The sequence below is a fragment of the Camelus dromedarius genome, unplaced genomic scaffold (genome assembly GCF_036321535.1).
Source record: "Camelus dromedarius isolate mCamDro1 unplaced genomic scaffold, mCamDro1.pat HAP1_SCAFFOLD_114, whole genome shotgun sequence".
NCBI classification, from domain to species: Eukaryota; Metazoa; Chordata; class Mammalia; order Artiodactyla; family Camelidae; genus Camelus; species Camelus dromedarius.
In genome coordinates, this window is record NW_026989787.1 from 4,416,642 (window position 1) to 4,439,973 (window position 23,332).

Consider the following 23,332-nt stretch of genomic DNA (forward strand, 5'->3'; position numbering starts at 1 on the left):
CCAGCCCTGCAGGGAAACCCGGAGACTGTTCCTTCAGGAGAACCACAACTGGGTCACATTTCACCAGCAATGCAGGGAGACTTAGAGCCTGCACCTTCAAGACACCCAAGAATTGGACCAATTCCAACAGCACTGCAGGGATACCATTAGCCAGGTCCAATTCCACTAGCCCTGCATAGAGACCCCGAGCATGCTCCTGTAGGAGACCCAGCACTGGGTCTCATTCCACAAGGCTTGCAGGGAGAAACTCTGCCTGTTTCTGCAGGAGACCAACAGCTGAGTCACATTTCACCAGCCCTGAAAGAAGACCCCAATCCTGCACCTGCAAGGGACCTAGGACTGGAACAAAATTGACTAGCCCTGTAGAGGGACCCTGAGCCTGCTTCTGCAAGAGAATCAGAGATGGGTCATATTCCAACAACCCAGCAGGGACAGTCTGAGCCTGCTCCTGCAGGTGATACAGAGTAGGGTGAAATTGCAAAACCTTGCAGGGACACCATGAATCTGCTGCTGCAGGAGAAAAAGAATGGGGTCTCATTCCACAAGCCTTACAAGGAGACCCTGAGCCTGGTCTTGCATGAGATCCTGAGCTGGATCCTGCAGGAGACACAGGACTGGGTCCCATTCTACCAACCCTGCAGGGGAACCCGAACCTGCACCTGCAAAAAACACAGAACCGTGTCACATCCCACCAGCTCTGCAGGGAGACTGTAAGACTAGCCCTACAGGAGACCTAGAGCCAGGTTACATTACCAGTCCTGCAGGGAGACCCTGAGCCTGATCTTGTAGCTCCTCCTGCACCTACACACACACTTCTATGAGACCAAGAGCCAATTCAGGCATCACCACCACTACGGGCTGAGATGCCTCTGCAAACACCAACACTGTCATCTAATTCTCAGAATCAACCCACTCCCAGACCCGAACTTTACTTCCCTTCTCCTGGAATCATTTTTGTTTGTTTTTTTCTGTAATTTCCTTGTTTTCTTTCATGTCATTTAGAGTATCACCTATTTTTATGTTTTAAGTTTACAATAATAAAATTTAGATGTTTTTCCATTTTAAATTGTGCAATTCAGGAGTATTAAGTGCATTCACAATGCTGTGTAACCATCATCACTGTCTAGTTTCAGACTGTTTCTTTCCTCATAATAAAACCCTGTATCCAAACCACACATTCTCTTTTCTCCCTCCCCTAGCCCCTGACAAGCCCTAATCCTCTTTCTCTCTGTGTGTCTTTCCCTACCCTGGATGTTCCCTATCAATGAAATCATACAAAAGGTGGCTGTTTGTGTCTGCTCTCATATTTTAACAAGGGACTGGTGTTTTTTATTTTTTTAACTTGAAGTAGTATTTTGGTTATTTGAAAGGGAAACCCAGGTGGATTAAACATGAGATGTACAAAATGAAAATTTTTAGTAACTATGTGCATAATCTCGAGATAGGCACTGCTATTTTATGTGTGATACCAGAGCCAGAAGGGAGATGCTTAGCTCTTCCTGTGGCAAAACATAACCTACAAAATAAAAAATAATAATATTCAAAAGCCATGAAAGTCAAACCACAACCTGGAAAAATCATTTTTCATAACCTAAAGTCAGAGAAAGGTTTCACATCCCTGTGGTCCAAAAACTTCCTGAAACACTGTGTTCTAAACAGAAACAGAACAAACACATGCAATTCCAACAAGAGGAAATGCAGGTGGCCAGTGTATATTAGAGGTGCTTGACCTCTCAAGTGAGGATGCACACAGATGTACACACTTTGGATACAGCATTGGTCACCATCACACTGGCAGGACTTTAGCCTGGTTACAACCAGCTCTAGTGACAACATGAGGAGGCAGAGGCCACAGTAGATCCCCTGGAGGGAAGAGTGAGCAGACACTCCTCTCTGGGAGAACAGTATGCAGGATAAATTACAGTTCCACAAGTTCACCCCTTTCCGAGTAGTGCTGATGCTTATTGTTGATCATACTAAAATTCTTGCACAATTTTTCAAAGATGTCTTTTCAAGGATGTTCATCACAGTTCTGGTTTAACTAGTAGGAGATTGGAAGCAACACTAATGTTCATGGAGAGGGGGTGGGATTCATCAGTTCTGGTTCACATGGAGGAATGATTGTTGTGCAGCTGGAAAAATGAGTGCTAGGTCTTTACCTGATGTCAAGGAAGCCCTCAGTTTGGATGCTTGTTAATCCATCATCTACATCCCAGATGCCATCTATGACCACATATGTGTCAAATCATCATAGATGTAAATGAATCTTGTGGTGTGTGAGAGACAGAGGCAGAGAGAATAAGAGAGATAGAGACTGAGAGATGTTCACCAAGCCATTCATGACGGTCACTTCTGGGGGTGGGATTTGCAAATCTCTGCACTTTTCCTTTAGGCAACATTTCAAGTGTTCATAATGTATCTATATTGCTTTACTAATTCTAAGGTATTTAAAGCATATGTTACTTGAGATTCATTCATATTGAATCCACAGCATAAAGTTTATTATTTTTATTTTAAAGTATTTGTTACAAGTACAATCAGCATTTATGAGAGTAAAATGATAAATTCTAAAGAATTAAGAATCAGATAAAGAACAAAACCATTTGGTGACTCAGACACAGGCCAGCTAGTTGGCAGCAAATGGCAGGGTGGGACAGGTTTCTCTAGAAGGTTGTGTATGTTCTGAATCAGCATCCAATAGAGGCAAGGAAAAATTACAAGACATGTACGCTGGAAACTACAACAGCTTGTTGAGAGTAATTAAGAAAGACCTAGCCCTATTTTAAAATTTGAAGGAGTCAAAGTGACAGAGTAGACAGACTCACAGCTTGACCTCTCCCACAAATACACAAAGAATTACATCTACAAAAACATTGAATTGCACAGAAACCTCCTGAATTCTGGCACAGTGTCTCTCATTTTGAAATACAGGAAGATTCTCACAAAATATGGTAAGGAATAAAAAGAAAAAAGTCAAATTCAGTGCAGGACTGATCCTGCAGGGAAAATGTAGCATGGGAAGAAAGGCACCCTCACACTGGGACACGACCTCTCTAGCTGGGAGATCAGCTAGGAAAGAAGCAGAGCTTCCAAGGTTTGGAGGACACAGTGGCAACTGCATGGCAGGCAGAACTGGGGAATACTGACACAGAGGGTCCCTGTGATGACCAGCCCTAGACATGAACTAGCAGGGATGAGCCAGGACTGGCTACTGGATTCAGTGAAGAGCCCAGGCAGAGGGCTGGGTCACACTGCAGAGAGGCAGCATCAGGAAACTAGAGGGCAGTGTGAGCTCTGGCTTTGTGTGTGTGTGTGTGTGTGTGTGTGTGGAACAGAACAGACTGAAACTATCATAAAAAAGCACCAATGTTGGTATAATGGGGGAGGAATGATGCATGGCTGTGCCAAAGTCACTTTCTCCACTTGGCTCCATTGTTGGTGTGTTCTCATGAGAAGAGAAATGGGGCTTGGTCATAGCCAACACTGCTGCACAAAGGCAGAGCTGAATGTTGAATCCATATCCTGTGCCATTGCAACTTCACAGGCGGGACTGAGATTTGTTTACAGCCCCAGGCAGAGAGGGTGGATTTGCTCTCTCTGGTCACTTTGTGGATCCACACCTCTGGGACTTACAGGCAGTGAGTGCAGTTCTGACTCAAGAAGGGTGGCCAGTGAGGGTATTTACAACAGAGTGGTGTATGGTTCCATATGTGGATGCAGGATTGGGGTTTGAGCTGAACCTGTAGTGGACCACAAATTCATGTGTGTGACTACACACTTGCTAAGGCAGGTCCAAGTGACTGACACTGCTGGATCTGCACTGATGTTTCCTGGGGCTCAGAACCTGAGGGGCACCAGAGTAGGTGGCTGACATTCCCATAGCTAAAGCAGGGATAAAGCCAACATCAACAAATAGTACTTTGTAAGTCTGCATAACAAGTGACAGACAACACCACAGAGGGAACTCCCCAGTGGAAATCTCCTGCCTATTTTTCTTCACAACTGAAGTGCTCCCACCCTGCCTACTACACACCACAGCTCAGAAACGGGTCTAGAAGAAATACATAGAGCCAGAGAAATATAAGTAAATAAAGAAGCCGAGGAACCACTTTCAATTAAAAGAACAAGAGAAATCCCCTGAAAGAACAAACAGTAAAATAGATTGATAGTCTACTAGACTTCAAAAAGGGAATGATCAACACACTGAAAGAACTAAAAGAGACTATCAATAGAGACAGAAAACTTTGAAAAGAAAATTTAAACTATAAAGAAGAGCTAGTTAAAAATAGAAAATTCAACTACAGGCAATCAAAAACAGACTAGATAATGCAGAGGAATGAATAAATGACTTAGGAGACAAGATAAAAGAAATAACCCAATACAGCAGACATAAAAGCCAATAAAAACCAATTAAAGCAAGATAATATAAAGTGCGCCAGCCTATGCATAATAGTGGGTCCCAGAAGGAGAAGAAAGAGAAAAGGGTATTGAAAATATAGTTAAAGAAATCATGACTGAAAACTTTCCAAACCTTAAGAAGGAAAGAATTATCCAAGTACAGGAGGCACAGATGGTCCCAAACAAGAAGAAACCAAACAGACCTACACCAAGATATATTATAATTGAAATGGTTAAAGTTAAAGATAAAGAAAATATTCTAAAGGCAGTGAGAGAAAAACAAAATGTTAGTTACAAGGGAGCCTCATAAGCATTCAGCAGATTTCTCTACATAAAAACTTCTGGCCAGAAGGGAGTGGCAAGATATATTCAAAGTCCTGAATGAGAAAAGGCTGCAAACTAGGATATTCTATCTAGAAAGACTCTCCTTTAGAACAGAAAGAGAGAGAAAGAATTTCACAGACAAGCAAAACTAAAAGAATTCAGCAGTACTAAATCTATGCTAAAAAAAAATTGAAAGTTCTAATCTAAATAAAACATAAACAGGAAGCTATAGAAATTAGGAAACCATAATTGGAAATGCAATAAATACAGTGAATTGCAAGGGAAAACATGAAGATATAAATAAGTCAGTAAGTCAATAAAGAAAGCAAGAAAGAAAGAGAGAATAGCAAAATCATAAAAGGTGAAAGAGGAGAGCAAGAGAATATAGATTTTGTTCCCTTTTTTTTTTTTCTTCTTTCTTTTTGTCTTCTTTCTTTTCAGGATGCACTTGAGCCTACATGACTATCAACTAAAACCAAACAGATGAAGTAAGGGGTTACCATACTTGAAAGACAAGATAACCACAAATCAGAAGTATATAAAGAGTCATAAAACCCAAAAAGAAACCAAGCTTATAGAAAAGAAATTTATCATATGACAAAAATGAAAAAAAAATTAAAAGAAAGAAACAAATAAGAAATACCAAATCAACTGGAAAACAAATTTCAAAATGGCAATAAAACCACATCTATAAAATAACTACTATAAATGTCAATGGACTAAGTGTTCCAATCAAAAGAAAAAGTGAAGGAGGAGGAAAGATGGTGGAGTAAAAAAGATGCTCAGAGCTCACCCTCTCCCACAAATTCACCAAGAGTGACATCCACAGACACACCCACCACCCAGAACACCTGCTGAACTTTGACAGAATATTGCCTTCTTCAAAAGATAAAATTTTCCACAAATCTGGTAGGAGAAAAGAAGAAAAAGGAAAATAGTTCAGGACCATTCCAATGAGGAGGGAGCTGCAAAGGAGTAATAGCATTAATACACTGGGTCTACCCAACTCCAATGGCGAGTTCAGCAAAATGGAGAGGGAACATCTGTGGCTCGGATCTGTACAGAATAGCCTTTGACTGACAGAACTAAGTTAATTGGGCACAAAGAGTCCCAATGATCCCCAGCCCTAGATGTGATCCAGCAGAGGTGGGATGGGACAGGCTGTCTGAGTCGAGCAGAGGATTCGGGCTGACTGTACAGAGGAAACCTTGGGGGACTGCAATGTTCTGTGTGCCATGGCTGGGAGAGTATACAGATTAGAACAGCCTGGGTCCCCCATAAAATCCAAAAAAAAAAAAAAAAAGGCAAAGCAACACTGCTGGTGTGCCCTGGGGGGAAGGGGATCCGTAGCCTTTGTGTCCAAAGACCCACAGTGCCATTATTGGAGACTTCTTGGGAGAAGAGAGTCAAGGCTCAGCCATAGCCACCATATTTTCTGGTTCATGGTTCCCAGGTGAAGGAGGGGTCAAAAGCCGAATCCCTACCTAGGGGCTCCACAACCTCATAGGTGGGACTGAGATTTGTTTACAGTCCCAAGCAGAGGGGACCATTACACACCGATGCCTCTCTGAATTGGCTTTTCTAAGACAAATGGACAAGAAGCAGTGTTCTGGAACAGAGCAGGGATGAGGGCTAGTGCAGCTGTTTTCTCTGAGTCCACCTATGAAGCATGGACCTAATGCGGCAGGGGAGCTACCTGCCAACTACCTTGCACAAGTGTGGTGCTGGGACCAGGCATCTGGTGGGGGTGCAGACCACCCACAAACTGATGCTGGGACACAGACCAGGAGCACGACTGGAGGGCCTCTGGAACCAGCAAGTGGAGTTTTCACAGCAGGATATGGGCAGGAGTGTGACAACCACAGGAAAAAACGGAGCTCCTGCTCAATAGCCAGGGCAGACTCAGGCCACCAGAACACCAGCCACACCACCAACAAAGGGAATAACAGGCAAAAGGCATGGAAGGAAGACTTGGCAACCACCCATAATTAAAAACAACCTTATGACAAAATTATTAAGAGTGCATATTCTTGGAGAAAGGCCAAGATAGTGGAGTAGAAGGATACTTGTATCTTATCCTCTCCAATAAATACACCAAGACTGACATTCACAGACACAACCATCCACTCAGAACATCTGCTGAACTTTGATAAAACATTGCCATCTTCAAAAGACGAAATGTGCCACCAATCTGGTAGGAGAAACGGAAAAAAGAAGGAAGAAAATGCAAAATGGCTTGGGGTTGGTCCTTTGAAGAGGGAGCAGCAAAGGAGGGATAGTGCTGGTTGACTGGGTCTCCCCCTTTCCAACGGAGAGGTCAGCAGGATGGACAGGGAACCTCTGAGGCTCAGATGTGTACAGAACCGCCCTTGACTGACAGAATTAAGTTATATGGGCACAAAGTGTGTCAACAACCCACAAACCTAGAAGTGAATCAGGGATGGGAAGGGACAGGCTGCTGGATCCAAGCAGACTCTGGTTGACTGTACAGAGGTAACCCTGGGGGACTACAGTGTGCTGTGGACAACTGCTTGGATTGTATACAGATCAGAACAGCCTGGGCCCCCCATAAAATAAGAAAAAAAATAAAGCAAAGCAACATTGTTGGCTTGCCTGAGGGAAGGGGAGTTTTGTCCTTTGTCTCTGCTGACCCACAGCAACATAACTGGTGATTTCTCAGAAGAAGAGAGATGAGGCTCAGCCACAGCCATCATACCCACCCAGGCAGAGGCAGGGTTGAAACCTGAATATGTACCTGGCAGTTCTGCAGCCTCATAGGTGGGACTGAGACTTGTTTACATCCCCAGACATATAGGAAGGTTCTGTCCTGGTGCGTCTATGAACTCGCACCTCTAAGACAAATGAACAAGGAGCAGAGTTCTGGCAAAGAGCAGGGACTAGGGCTGGTGTGGCCATTTGCCTCAAGCCCACCTACAGAGTGTGGAACAGATGTGGAGTGGGGAGTAGCACTGAACAGGGGAGCAACCAACCCAACTACTGTGCAGGACTGCTGCACCTGGACACGGCATTGGGAAGGGGCACACCCTGCCCACCTACCATGCAGGAGAGCAGCACCAAGATGCAGCATTGGGAGGAGATGTGACATGTCTACCTACAGGCACTGGGAGCAGCACAGACCAAGGGTGTGACCAGAGGGTCTCTGGAACCAATGAGCTGAGTTCATGAAACAAGGCAGGGGCAGGAGCTGTGACAACCACAAAACAAATAGGAGTCCCCATTCAATAGTCAGGGTAGGCTCTGGTTAACAGGTTAACGGCCACATCCGTAACCAAAGGGATAACAGACAAAAGGCACAGAAGTAAGACTTGGCAACCACACTTATTTAAGACCTCTTGATAAAATTATTAAGGGCACACAATCTCCACGGGAACATCCTCTCTTCTTTTTCTGTTCCATTTTCTTTTACTTTTTAAATGTTACTTCTTAAATAATTTTTATATTTCTATTTTTAATCCCTTTTAAAATTTTCTTTTAAAATACTAATATTATTATCTTTCAATTTGTCCAATTTCATTTTTATCTTTGTTTTGTTCTTCTGTTATGATTATACTCTGTTCTCAAATATTTTTCTTCCTTTAATGTTTTAAAAATTCATCCCAACTCAATTGTTATCTTGTTTCAATATGTTCTTCTGTTATTGATTATACTGCTTTTAAAACTAATTTCTTTGTGCTTAGTTTTATTTCTGCATCCACTTTATATAAATAAATAAACTCCTAAAGGACGACAGTAGATAACTGATACTCCATAAGCCATAGTGCCAGAGAGATATAAGCAAGATGAAGAAGCAGAGCCACCTCTCTCAATTAAAAGAACAAGATAAATCCCCTGAAAGAACAATCAATGAAATAGACATTGATAGTCTACTAGATGATTTCAAGAAAGGAGTGATCAAAGTACTGAAGAAACTAAAAGAGATTGTCTATAGAGACAGAGAATATGTCAAAAAACGAAATTGAAACTCTAAAGAGGAGCCAGTGAAAATTGGAAAACTCATTTGCTGAGATGAGAGTTGAGCTAAAGGCTGTAAAATGTAGGCTAGATAATTGAGAGGAATGAATATTTGACTTAGAAGACAGGACAACAGAACAGCTGAGAGAAAACAAATAAAAACCAATGAAAGCAATATAAGGGACCTATGGAATAACATAAAGCATGCCAACCTACTCATAATGGGGGTCCCAGAAGGAGAAGAAAGAACAAAGGGGATTGAAAAGGTATTTGAAGAAATCATGACTGAAAACTTCCTAAACCTAAAGAAGGAATCAGATATCCAAGTACAGGAAGCACAGAGCGTCCCAAACAAGGAGGTCCCAAACAGACCCACACCAAGACATATTATAATTAGGATGACCAGGGTTGAGAATAGGAAATGATTCTAAAGGCAGCAAGAGAAAAACAAAGAATGAGATACAAGGGAACCCCCATAAGATTTTCAGCTGATTTCTCTACACAAACAGTACAGGCCAGAAGGGAGGGGCAAGGAATATTCAAAGTCCTGAATGAAAAAATGATGCAGCCTACGATACTTTATCCAGCAAGGCTATCCTTTAGAATAGAAGGAGAGATAAAGAACTTCACAGACAAGCAAAAACTAAAAGAATTTAGCAACACTAAACCTATGCTAAAGGAAATATTGAAAGACCTACTCTAAACAGAAAAGAAGCAGGATGCTACAAAAAGGAGAAAACCATGATTGGAAAGGTGATTGCTACAATGAATTACAACAGAATAAACATGAAATCATAAAAGAGGACATTTAAATCATTAAGGTTGGGGGAGGGGAACAAGAAAATGTACAGGTTTCTCTCTCTCTCTCTCTCTCTCTCTCTTTTGTTCTTGGTAGGATGAGTTAGAGCTTATATTACTATCTGTTTAAAACAAACAGATATTATAATGGGTTAATATATGTACAAAGTAGGGTAACCACAAGCCAAAAAGTTACAATAGAGTCACAAAACTAAGAAGACACCAAGATAATAAAAAGGAAAATTATCAAACCACAAAAAGAAAATGAAAGGAACAAAGAGGAAATACAAAATCAACTGCAAAACAAAATTCAAAATATAATAAACACATATCTATCAATAATTATTACAAATGTCAATGGACTAAATGCTTTAATCAAAGGATATAGAGTGCAGAGTGGATAATAAAGCAAGTATCTACAATACACTGTATACAAGAGACCCACGTTAGGGAGAAGGACACACATAGATTGAAAGTGAGAGGATTGAAAAAGATATTCCACAAAAATGGAAATGACAAGAAAGCAGGAATATCAACAGTGATTTCAAATAAAATAGACTTTAAAACAAAGATTATAAAGAAAGATTAAGAAGAACATTTTATAATGATTAAAGGAGTCATAGATGAAGATATTACACTCATTAACATATATGAACCCAACATAGGAGCACCTAAATACATAACAGATAAAAAGGGAAAATTTGATCGGAATACAGTCATGGTAGAAGACTTTAACTATCCACTAACATCACTGGACAGATCTTCCATACATAAAATTAATAAGACAACATAGAAATTAAATGATAAAATAGAACAATTTGTCTTGGTTAATATTTTCAGAACATTATATTTCCCTAAAATAGAATATACATTCTTCCCAAGCGCACGTACCACATTTTCTAGGATAGATCATATACTTTGGCACAAAAGAAGCATTAACAATTTGAAGAAGATAGAAAATACTTGAAGCAACTTTTTCTGAACACAATACCATAAAACTAGAAATTAACTACAGAAAAATAAAGGAGAAATAAATGACAGCATGGAGATTAAACAACATACTACTTTAAAAAAAAATGAGTGGATGATGAAATCAAAGAAGAAATAAAAAAACACAGTGAGACAAATGATGATGAAAACACAACCACACAGAACCTATGGGATCCAGAAAAGGCAGTGCTTAGAGGGAAGTTTATAGCGAGAGAATCAGGTCTACCTCAAAAAAGAGGAAAAACTGCAATAAACAATCAAAATTACCACCTAAAAGAATTAGAAAAAGAAGAGCAAAAAATAACAAAAGTAAGCAGAAGGAAGGAAATAATAAAGATAAGGGAGGAAATAAATAAAATAGAGATATTAGAAACATTTGAAAAAATCAAGCCAAGAGATGGTTTCTTGAAAGAGTAAACACAATTGACAAAATTATGCTCTATGCTGGAAATTGACACAACAATGCAAACTGACTATAACTCAATAAAATAAAAATTAAAAAATAAATATATTAACAAAAGAAAAAAGAAAAGGTAGTTTCTACTCACCAGACTGGAGGAGGGGACTGCACCCCATGCGGGGTCACACCCCATGGGAAAGCCTGGGGTCAGGATCGGAGGAGCAGGGTGCTGTGGACAGGATCTGTCACAGGGTTTCTGCAGGAGGGGAGGGTGAGGCATGTGAGCAGGCTGAGGACTGGCCATTTGAGTAAGTTCATGGGCTCTGGGGTGGAGGGGCTCCCCCAAGTGTCTGGACTTGACTCTGGGTGAGTTGGGCAGGTGGACAGTGGCTCAGTGTGAGTCCAAGTCCAGTGGAGGGGGTAGTGCGTTAGATCTAGAAGGACTCCTTCTGGGGTGGGAGGGCCCACAAGGGAGGCAGGAGGCCAAGTCCAGGTGACTGAGAACAGGGTGTGTCCTGCATAGGCCTGCAGGGCAGACGAAAGCATCCAGTCTACAGAAGGTGTAAACATGGTCCATACAAGGGCTCAGCTCAGATGTCACCCCCTCAGAGGAGCCTTCCTTGCCTGCACAGTCTACAGGGACAGCCTCCTCCACGCACATCTCCAAAGCAGACACCTGCTCCATCTCCTGCATAGCATTCAGGAACCGGGCCCCTGCTCCACGCCCAGCCATGGTTCCGCTGCCCTGAGGAAAAGCCCTCACAGGAGCCATCAAGCCCTGCACGACCTGGGCCCCACCTTTCTGTCTCTTCTGCCACCAATGTCTCCACCTGACCCTCTTCTCCTCCACTCCTGCACTCCCCCAGCCCTGTGTGCACTCCAGAGCACGTGTCCCTCCTAACATGCTGTGTGTGCTCACTGTGTCTCATCCACTGCATGCCTCCCACCCAGGTCAGTATCCAGTGCACAGTAGGGCTCAGTAAGTAGAGAATGAATGACTCTTACCATCACTGCTGGGAAGACCTTTGTCTGTGGCCTACAGTGATCACACACCCGTCACACATTCGCTGAGGTCCTACTGTGTGTTGGGCGGGTTCCATATACCGGGCACAGCAGGGAGTGAAGCAGGCAGGTCTCCATTCTCATGCAGCAGACAGCCTGGTGGAGGACACAGAGAAAATTAAGTATAATATACACAATGTCCGGAGGTGATATGTTCCATGGAGAAAAATAAGGTCAGGGAGGACATTTGAGCAGATTCCTGGAGGTGTTCAAGAAGCAGGCGGAGAGAGATCCTGGCTGAAAGAGCAGCCAGCGCAAAGGCCCTGAGGCCACAGTGGGATGCGCGTGGAGGGTCTTAGTTATCCGTGTGAGTTCTTAGTCCTGCCTTGAGTACGTATGTTGCTTTTATTTGTAAACCTTGATTTCACCTTTAAAGCAAATTAAACTGCATCATCAATCTGCATAATTTAGCCAATTCTGTTTCAGGTGTTGTGGGCACAATGGTGGGCTAGTTACTTGGGTTGGTAAAGAATTACCAGCGTCTGAGAAGGGTCTAGGAAAGTTTAATAGGGACACTGCTATAGGCAACATCAGGCCACACAGGCAAGAGGTGCCTACACGAGCGCCAAGGTTGAGTGTGTGGGGTCTGTTATTGGGGGGGTGCTGTTCACACAAGGAGGAGGGGGCTGCATGATCAATTCATGCACAGGTACCTGGTTGGTTGTGAGATCTGTCAGGGGCTTCTCTGAACAACAGGCTTTACCACTTTAATAAGGGCAGGATGTGAGGCCTCTCTTCCTGGGGCAATGAGTTTTCATAGGGTAAACACACAGCAAGAGAAGATGTTTTATAGCTTGTGGAAATGCAGGTGTGCAAAGGGTCCTGCAGTGGGGAGTGGGAGGTAAGGTGCCACTGGGCTCTAGGCACACAGAGAGCCCAGGGGTGAGGGTGTATGACACTAAAGAGTGCCACCTGGCTTCACACCAGGGACTTTATGTGAAAACAGGAGAATCTAGGTTGTCAGCACGTGTCTACTCAGTGACCTCCCTAAGCCTAGCTCTGTCAGGCACCAGGTGGCTGTGAAATGAACATGAAGGTCCCCACCCTGAGGACCCCAATGAATGAACATCTTGACATCCTCAAGCCCCTTCCCCTGCACCACCACCCCACCTCATCTGGGTCTCAGGCTCTGACCCTGATATCAGTGGCACCTTTGTTCCCTATATCCAGCTCCTCTGGACGTCTCTGTGATGAGCTGTTCCATGTCAGCGAGCCCCAAACTGAGCTCTGCCTTTACACCATGAATGCTTCCTCCCTGTGAAGCCCCTTGTGAAGGAGCCACCACTAGCAGGATCCTTCAGCCCTGAGTCTCTGCCTTCCCCACCCATCCGATTTCCCCCAGCCCATGATCCCCTCTGGAGGTCCCTATTATCCTCTCCCTCCCACTTCAGTCTTGGGCTGCACACCAAATCCCTCTTCACAATCTCCCACAAGACAGGTCCAGGTCCACTTGGGGACACTGAGGTGACACAGGTGGGTGTTGCTGGGAATGAAGAGCAGGATCCTGGAGCAGAGGAGAGGCAAGGGCTCCCAATCCACCAGAACACAGGCTAAAGTGGGGGCAAGACACCCATAAAGGGTGAGGCAGGCATCACACCGCAGCCCCGCCCTCTGCTCCCCCAGGGTGCCCTGTGTTTCCTGCTTTGGCCTGGGGGACTTCCCCCCTCACTCTCTGTTAGAGGGGTGCCCATTCATTCATTCACACCCTCATTCACCATGTACATGGGTCCTGCTCAGTGCCAGGACTCAGCTGGATGACAGCTCATCCTTGGGGACACAGCTCAGATCTCACCTCCTCCATGAAGCACTTCTGGATTCCCACCCCTCCTGAAGTTCCTCTGGCCTCAGTTGGGACCACTAGGGCTGAGACCACACTCTGATTACCTCCCAAGTCTGTGATCTCTGTGAAAGCCCTGGGCCCAATGTGGAAAGAGACTCAGAAAAACGGGGCCAAAAGGGGCTAAGAAAAATGTTATTAGTTCTCCATTACAGAGAAGGGCACTGAGCAGGGAGAGGGCAGTGTCCAACCAAAGCTACAGAGGAGGGTCTCAGTGAGCCCTCCCTTGGCCCTGTTACTAGTTCTCTGTTACAGATGAGGACACTGAGCCACAGAGAGGGAGCAGAGCCCTGCTATAGCCTTGGCCCCACGGCCTGTGTCCTTTATTACTAGCTCAATGCTGCCAGCAGGGGTGTGGGCCTGGAATGGAGGTTGAAAGCAGCCTGACCCCCAGGAACCCTTCATACACAAATTCAGTCTCAGGAAACACCCCTCAAGACCTACTCTACAACCCTGGGATTGGGACCTGATTGCTGTTCCTGGAAGCTGCCTGGGCTTCCCTGTGAATTGGCCCAGGAGATGCTTGGGACAGACACAGGGCCCCTGAGGCTCCCTGTCCCCAGATGAGCAGTTCTGGTCCCCTTAACTGTCCCTGGCAGAGGCCTGATGACATAAGGTGTTGGCCGGGTAGCCAGCTGTGGAGATGAGGAAATGGGAGCAACATGCAGGTACATGCAGAGGTTCAGGTATTCACTCAACAATCATTGATTCAGGCCTTGCAGTGTGGCTGGCCTGGGCCCAGGCCTGGGTGTCCAGTAGTGAATACAGTCAACCCCTTGAGCCTTCTGGGAAAGCAGTGCTCGGAGAAACGGGCCCTCAGAGCCCCCATCCTGCTCCCCATGAACAATCACACTGAGATGAGGCTGCAGCCATGGGTCCCAGTGGAGGGTGAAGGGAGGAAGGAAACCCAGAGTGGGCACTGACCATGAGCCTGGACACTGGAACCAGATGGCCTGGGCTCTGTAATCTGGAGTGGTCACCTCAACTGTTCTCTCTGTGCCTCAGTTACTTCTGCAGAAATGGGTGATAACGCCTGTCCCTGCCCCACAGATTTTCATGAGGAGTCAGTGATCTCTTATGCATGTAGGACAGTGCCTGGCTATGGGTCAGGATACTGCTCACCTCAAAATAGTCTGTCCCACTTTAAAGATGAGAAAGCCAAGGCTAAGGGGGTTATGAGACCAGCCTGGGCTAGCCCCCTTCTCATGCTCTGCTGTCCAGGTCTCCTGCTTTTACATCATCCCTCTGCCCCCATATCCACCCAGCAAAGTAGGTGCTGAGAATCTGAGCAAATCAGAGTATGAATGGAGGCACACCCTCTCCCCAACTTGGGCTCTTGGGGCGGTGGGCAGGATGGGGATATCGGGCTCCCCCAGACTGTCCAGGAGGCCAGAATGTCCGTCACCTCATTTCCACTCAACACGGAGTAGGTGTGTGTCCAAGGGCCAGAGGGCGATGGAGTAACCCAGCGTGGGTGGATGCTAGGTAGGTGTGGGAGGCACAGAGTGGCCCCTAGAAGACAGTGTCCAGGCAGCCAAGGTGTGGGGAATGAGGGTGCCCAGAAGGGGCAGAGGACAGAGTCCAGCCTGGACACCACCCCCTGCTGGACCCTGATCTGGGGTGAGAATTGGGACAAGCCAGGGCCCCGCTAGGGCTCCTCATCCAGCAAAGAGTTGAGGAAAAGTTAAGGAGACAATGGAGGCTGACCCCAACGTGCTCCCTGTGTGAGGGTGCTGCTTCCAGGATCCTGGAGGTTCCTTAGACCCTTGTGAAGTGGCTGCTGTTTCCAGCCCCATGTGGGCAGAAGAACTGAGGCAGGGAGGATAGAGTGACTCAGGACAGAGCTAGGATTCATCCAATAGTGTGTGCTGGGCCTCTCACTGAGAGCAGCCTCTGGGCATCATGGACTCAGGAAGTGTGTTGTCCTCCCTCTTAAGGCTCCTGGCATGTTAGGCAGGAAAGGTCCCAGTGCCCATACCTGGGCCTCTCTGGGTGATGCTGACATGTGGGATCATGATGGTCCTGGGAAAGGAGAGAGAATGTAGGCTGGGCGTCAGGTCTGCATCAGACCCTAATGATGCCCCTAATGTTGTGTGACCTGGAAACTCCCTGACCTCTCTGTGCCTGGCTTTCCAGCTCTGACTCAGAGGACTGCTGTGCTTGGCACACAGTAGGACCTCAATCAGAGGAAAAAGCCAGCCCTTCCCCAGGAACCTCTCCTCTTACATGCCCAAAGCTAAGCCCATGTGCCACACATCACCAGAGCTGATACTTGACAAACAGGGCAAGTGAAATCCAGCAACCCCTCCCTCCTGCCTGAGGCCCTACCCTCCTCAGTGACAGTGGCTCAGAGCAGGTCTCTGCATCCCAGAAGCCTGAACTGAGCCTTGTGACCTGGAGGAGTCCGTGTTCCACACAACTTTTTTTCCAGGTGCTTCCAACAAGACACAAGAACACCTGGTCAGTCTCTTAGCTGCAAGGTCCTCCCTTTGCAAATTCCCCCATCACATCCGGGCTAGAAGATGTGAGTTCCAGGGCACATGACCATCCAAATGATGACTTCAGGGAAACATCCCTGCCCACACTGCACTCTTCAGAGCCCACCTTCTAAAAGAAGGGGTAGTGACCCACGGTTGTGCACAGTTTTATCACAACACAGCTCTCACCCACCCACCATTGGAAACATGTGAGAAGCAGAGATTCCCAAGTGCCTGGACCCTTGTCATCCAGAAAGCAGAGGTTAGGGTAACAGACAGAAGGGGAGAAAGTACTTTAATACTATGTATCTGATAAGGGGTTAACACCCAAAACATATAAATAACTCTTACAATTCAACAGCAAAAAAACAAGCAATCTGATTTAAAAAGTGGGCAGAGGAACTGAATAGACATTTTTCCAAAGAAGGCACACAGATGTCTAACAGGTACATGAAAAGGTGCTCAACATCACTCACCATCAGGGAAATGCAAATCAAAACCACAATGAGATATCCCCTCACACCTGTCAGGGTGGGTGTCATCAAAATACAAGAGATAACAAGTGATGGTGGTGGTGTGAAGAAAAGGGAAACTTCTGCAATGTTGGTGGGAATGTAAATTGGTGCCATCACTCTGGAAAAGAGTAAGAAGACTCCCCCAAAATTTAAAATTAGAACTTCCATATGATCCAGCAAGTCCACTGCTGGGAATATATCCAAAGGAAATGAAATCACTATGTCAATGAGACAACTGCACCCTCACGTTCACTGTATCATTATTTACAATAACCAAGATATGTAAACAACCTAAGTGTCTATCAACAGATGAATGGATACAGAAAACGTGACGCATATATATGTATATATAATGGAATCTTATTCAGACATTAAAAAAATGAAATCCTGCCATTTGTGACAACTTGGATGGACCTTCAGGGTATTATGCTAAGTGAAATAAATAAGACAGAGAAAGACAAATACCTATGATCTCATTTATATGTGGAATCTATAAAATAAACCGAAACCCATAGAAACAGAGATCAGGTTGGTGGTTGCCAGAGGTGAGTCAGGGGGTGATTGAAATACGGGAAGATAATCAAAATGTACAAACTTCCAGTTAGAAGATAAACAAGTCCTGGGGACATAATGTACTGCAAGGTGACTGTAGTTAACAACACTGCACTGTACATTTGATAGTTGTTAAGAGAGTACCTCTTAAAATTTCTGATCACAAGGAAAATAGTGTGTGACTATGGGTGATGACAGACGTCAAGTAAACTTAATGCAGTGATCATTTCACTATATGCACATGTAACAAGCCATTATGCTGCATACCTAAAGCCAACAAAGTTATGTGACAATTGTATCTCAGGAATACTTATCCCAGGAAGCGGGGGTGCGAGCCTCGACTACCTACTGCAGGAGCTGCCTTTGCCCTCCAACAGCAGAGGGTGGTAGTTGTGACAGGGACTGTAGGCCCCTCAAAGCCTAGAATGTTTACTGTCTGGACCTTCACAGGGAGAGTGTGCAGACCCTGCCCTGGAAGACGGTGGTCATGGCAGCAACAATGGCCTGCCTGTGTGCAGGCTCAGCCCAGACAGCTCCTGTGCTCTGCTGTCACCGCATTTACTTCCCTCCACACACTCAGAGGGAGAGGCTTCAATGTTCCGATTTTACACATGAGAAAACTGAGGCTCATTTGCTTTGAATTATTGACCAAGTGGTGGGGGAAGCTTTGAACTCCAGTGTTCTGATTTCAAAGCCACATCTCAGTCCTGATTTTTACAAGGTGGAGGTCCAGGCACTGGGGACCCTCCACCTTCCTCACTTGTAGTCTTACTCCAGGGCTGCCATCCCCGAGGCGTCTGGGTGAACACATTTAATCCGCTTACTCTGCACCAGCTGAGCCCTTGGCTGCCAGTCTGTTGTCGCTGCCTGACACCAGCTGAGTTTTACAAGTGAACCATCACCCCCTGCCAGCCCACCTGCCCTGCCATGTGGGGCAGACCACTCCTAGCCTGGTCATTCTAAACCCTTAGCTCACACATTTGCACAACTGCATCGAAAGGGCCCTACTCCCTGTGTGGAGGTATCGACAAGGGGAAGGGAGGGGAGTTTCGGGTGGCCCCTTACTCTGAAGGTGACACATGACAGGGACATGTTCATGTCCATAATGGCACTCAATTTGAAGCTAAGAACATGGTCACAGCGAGAGGTAAAAGCTGAGAGGCTACAAGGCTGCTGAGAAAGGGGCTTGACTATTGAATTGTAAATGTCTAATTTAATTTAAAAATTAGCCTCCTGGGTGATAAGAATTTGCCCCTAAGGCCAGAATTGGCCACCTGACCCCTGGGAACCCCTCAATTCCAGAATGTAATCATCTGAGCATGGAGGGGGCTTAAATTGGGGTGCTGTCCTCTCAGTCATGGTGCACCTGCCCACATGTGCACCCATGAACTGCAGTTCTCACACATCAAGGCACCTCTCATGCCCTGCCAAGGAGGTCCAGGTCATAAGGAAGGGATGACAGACTGTGAGGTCTCACGTGTGCCCCTGCAGGGGTGAATGTTGTATAGGGCAGAGCCCCCCAACTCTCACCTCCAGGAGGGGTGCTGGAGGGAGCAGGACTCCTGAGCCCCTAGGCTTAGCAAGCATCCTGGCTGAGGGTGGGGAGGCTGTCCACTCTGAAGTCATAGGTCAGATGGTAGATTGGGGTCCCACCCCCACAGCTCACCAGTGAGACCGTCTAGTCTGTTTTCTCTGTAAACTGGAACCCAGTCACCCTCACCCTCAGAAGTAGGGGCAGCCTGTGTAAATTACAACACAAAGCCCTGGGCTGTTTCAGGTGCCTGGGGGTGTCCAGGCCCCTAGGCCAGGCAGGTGGGAGAGGAGATGTATGGGTTAGCAGGTGTGAGAGCAGGGCTGAGACTTGGCTGAGTGCATGCACTCTAATATCCAGGAACTGCGAGCTACCACTAGCAAGTCTGTTCACTGAGGCCATGTGTACTCTCCCTTGTCATTTACAATCCCCTGTTTGAACAGAGGCCTCTGGAGTCTATTAGCCACATTGTTGCCTGTCACCACACTGTTGCAGTTCCAGGGTCTCCATTTAGCCAGCTTGAAGGAATAGTCAAACTTTTTCTTAAAACCAGTGACAGAAAACCAAAGTGGCTTAAAGAAGCAAACAGGGCAGGAGAGAATGACTTACCTAACTGAGACATCCACAGGGAGATAGCTTCAGGCAGGGCTGTACCTGGTGCTCAGTGACATCAGCAGAAGTCATCTTTCCCCACCTCTGGGCTCTGCCACTGGTGTCATCTTCACATGGCTCTGCCTTTACGAGAGCAAGATAGTCACCAACTGCCACAGGCTGACATCACCACCCCTCAACTCCCAACTGAAATAGAACTTCTCTGCTCCCAGGATTCCAGCAACTAGGCCTGACCTCCGTGGAGCCTGATTGGGCTGGTGCCCAGCCCTGAGCCAATCACAGTGGCCAGGGAGGATGGAAAATCCTGATTGGCCAGATCAAGGCCATGTGACCATCCTCTCCAGGAAACCTGTGAGCTGTTCACCTGTTTTCAGTTTGGGAGAGTGTGATGTCTCCCAGAGGATCCTGCTACTAGCACAAACTGCAGGTGGCACAATGAGCTGAAATGAGCCTGTCTGCTTGGTGACAAGTGACAGGTCACTTAGTGGTTCCCTGCTCCAGGGAGGGAGACATGTCCAAACAATATTGGGGCTTCAGAGCCAGAATGTAGTAGAAAAGCCTCCCAGTCTCCCAAAAGGTGGGAAAGTGAGCAGTGACACTGGAAAGGCACTCCTCTCTGTGGCCCTTGGCTTTCTCCTTGTTACAGTGGAGAGTGCAGTGTTGCCCCTGACAGCCCCCTTCCCTGCTGGGAGGCCTTTGCAACAGGTGGAGAGTGCTTGGAAAAGCCCACTTATTCTGAGGAACTGTTATTGCTCCTGGTGGCATTATTATTTTCATGTCACTTGTGAGGTGGGCCCTGAGGGGTCCCTGATCTGGGGGCACAGACACCCACAGAAACTTGACCCAGTACTGCTGTTCATTCAACAATGACTTACCGAGCACCTACTGTGTGTCAGATTCCCAGGGTAGAGCAGTGGTGTTGACAGCACAAGCCCCTGCCTCACCTCATCTGTGCATCCCAGGTGGGGTCACCAGAATGGGAGTTCAGGAAGCAGAGGAAGTGGCCGAAGCCTTGTGGGAACCCCTGGGTTTTTCTCTGTGCTGAGGGCACTAGCAGCACACCGATTGTGGGACTCAGTACCCGCAGGGCCCAGCATTGATGGGTAAAGGAGAGGGGCATTTCTACAAGCCCATCCTCACTAACCCCAGGCTCCAGAGGGCAGCTCCACTCTGCTCAACCCAAGGGGGCATCTTCCACCATCCTGATCACCCTCTGGTATTACTCCCCGCTCAGATGCACTTTTTCCTGTGGCAGCTACACTCAGAATATGTGTTTGTTTCTCTCCCATGTGGTTAAGTGGACTTCAGACACATGATAGTGATGGAGTGGCTAAGCCTCTGGGCAGATTGCTGGGTGACCCGCGGAAATTGCTGCACATGGTGAGCTCCCTTCTGCCAACCAATGGGCCAGGCCCCACCACTGTTCTGTCTGTTCTACCTCACTTAATCTGCACAGACACTCTGTGCAGGACATCCTGTTATCCCCCATCTCTGATGACCTTGGGTGGACAAAGCTTGGGTTTGAGAAAGTTGCCCAGGTCACATTGTTTACAAGTGGGGAGCTGGGGATTTGCACCCTGGTCCCAGGAGTCTGGATCATGGAAAGGCCTGGGTGGGGCAGCTTATTGCCAAGGGAAGTCCTGCCCAAGCCTCTCCCATGAGAGCCCACCCAACAGCACATCTAGCAGAGTCAGCATTTCCTGGACCAGATGGACAGAACCTCAAAACTTCTTTGCAAACAGATTGTTTCCATGTTCTTTTGCAAACACAGAAAGGCCACAGGCCAGGGAAGGATAAGGCCAAGAGTGTTTTCATTGGGGAGAATGAAGGACGTGTGAAGACACACAGCACTCCCAGTAGCCCTCTCGGCAGAGCCTGCCACTGGGTGAGCAGCTACCATGACTACCTACCATAATCCTGTGAGGTTCATGCCTGTACAAGCCTGCCTGTGAGAAGAGCAAAGTGAAGCTCAGAGAGGTGTGGGAACACTCCAAAGACAAACAGATAAGGTGGGATCATCACCACCATGCTGTGCTGGGACAGGCAGTCACCTGTCACATTGCTCATGCATGGCCTGCTGGGAGTAGTGAAGGCCTGATAGGAGCACAGGAACACTGTGGTGAAGGTGATGTTTCTACCTGGGACAGCTGGTACCGGGAACTCTAGCTGATTCTTCATTGTGCCTGCTTTGAGTGTCAGCATGTTGCAGCCTCATGTAGGGGAAGGGCTGCCTCCTTTCCACACCGGTGCACAAGGAAGAGCATGTACACACTGGCATCACCATAGACCACCGGCAGGATCAGGATCTGGAGCTCAGAGCAGAAACTGCCAACACCAGGAACTGGTGCAAGAGGAGGACCTGAGTGCCCCCTGAAACATTTCTAGTTTTAAAAACATACTTAATTAGGGGGAAGTGATAAACAGTTGATCCCTTCAAAATATTCGGTTATCCAAGGAACAACAGCACCTCAGCATTGTAAGAGGATTAACTCAGTCATCAATAACCATCACTATAGGTATGAGAAAACAGTGTTAGGAGTTACAAAATGGTCTCAAGATCATGCAGGTCAGAACTGAGAACCGTCCAAAGCATGTGCTGCATGATAGTCTCTCTAAGCTACCTGAGGCTTGGTCTGCTCGTGACACAGGGCAGATGGTCTGAGAAAACCACACTCCTCAGGGGACCCCAGGGAGTTGACAGAGTTGAGTTTGGGTTCCTGATCATCTTCTAAGTTTGGAATTTTGAGATTCTTCTGCACCTGTCCTTCCTCCAGAACAGAATCTGATTCAGGCGGGATTCCAAGGACTGAGGCATGTGCCAGGCAAGAGAGCAGGCATGGCTGGATGAGCGCATCGCCAGTGCCATCAACAAAGAGGCCAGGGCACTGAGATTTCCAGTGATTTAGCATCCTGGCTGGGAGGGGTCATGTGTTCTACAGTGAGTTCTGAGTATACTGCACCGCCCTCGAGGACCTGCAGGGGGCGCGCGAAGCCAGCGTTTCTTAGGTGGCGGTGCGCATACGCAGTCCGCGTCAGCAGCCAGCATCTTCCCTGGGGGCGGAGCTTGTTTTCCTCAGGACTGAGCGGGCGGCGCCATGGAGGCTCCAGGACAGGGCTGCCTGCGTGTCCGCGGGAGGAGGACGCTCCCCGTCCGCTGTCTGAAGTTACGCCGGTTTCCCACTGCCTGCGCCCGCTTCCTGCCGGGGTGTGTGTGGACCTGACCGAGCTGGGGCCCCGGCCGGCTGGGCAGGAGGGGACTGGTGCGCTGGCGGGCCCGCTTCGACTATTCTCCTCGCCCGCAGGGAGCGGGTGAGTGTCCGAGCCCCTGGTCCTCACCGCCCGGGTCCCCCTCCCCCGTGTGATCGGGGGTGTGTACACTAAGGGTCAGGAGCGGGGACGCAGGTGTAATGGGAAAGGGGCTGAAAAAGTACTGAAAGATTTAAAGAGAAGTGTGTAAATCACATTATGTTAATTTTTATATTTTAAGTGTGTCAAAGTCAGAGTTTATCATGCTTTTACTTTCTTGTCTTTAAAGGCATGCAATCATTTATTTTATACTTAAAATATGCTTCTCAGCTTATCTCGTTTTCAAGTCAAAATACTGCCATGGTTGACATTTTCTCGTAATATAGTGACAATCTTCAACATGTGTGAATATAAACTCATCGAAAAAATCTTGCACCATTCCATGGTGAGTAGTCTTGTTAAAAATAATATCCGGGTCATTACTAAATTATTACAAAAATATAAATTTTTTGAATCACTTTTAGAAGTTCCACACACAGTGGTATTTTTAAAACACCAACCACTGCATAGTGCGTAAGACCATTTAAGATGAAATATATTCAAACCTAAAACTTTAGA

The 23,332-nt window shown here is 46.6% G+C and overlaps 2 long non-coding RNA genes across 2 annotated transcripts in view; one reads left to right on the top strand and one right to left on the bottom strand.

Moving 5' to 3' along the window:
• The window catches only part of LOC135320711 (uncharacterized), a 29,899-nt gene extending 10,142 nt beyond the window's left edge, over positions 1–19,757 (bottom strand). Inside the window, exons 1-3 of the long non-coding RNA XR_010379975.1 lie at positions 19,466–19,757; positions 11,888–12,040; positions 11,031–11,138 (exon numbers count right to left, since the gene is read on the bottom strand). This is a non-coding gene — a long non-coding RNA (uncharacterized LOC135320711). The remainder of the gene's footprint in view (positions 1–11,030; positions 11,139–11,887; positions 12,041–19,465) is intronic.
• A 2,768-nt stretch (positions 19,758–22,525) lies between these two features.
• Positions 22,526–23,332, top strand: part of LOC135320726 (uncharacterized) — a 45,461-nt gene continuing 44,654 nt past the window's right edge. Inside the window, exon 1 of the long non-coding RNA XR_010379996.1 lies at positions 22,526–22,777. This is a non-coding gene — a long non-coding RNA (uncharacterized LOC135320726). The remainder of the gene's footprint in view (positions 22,778–23,332) is intronic.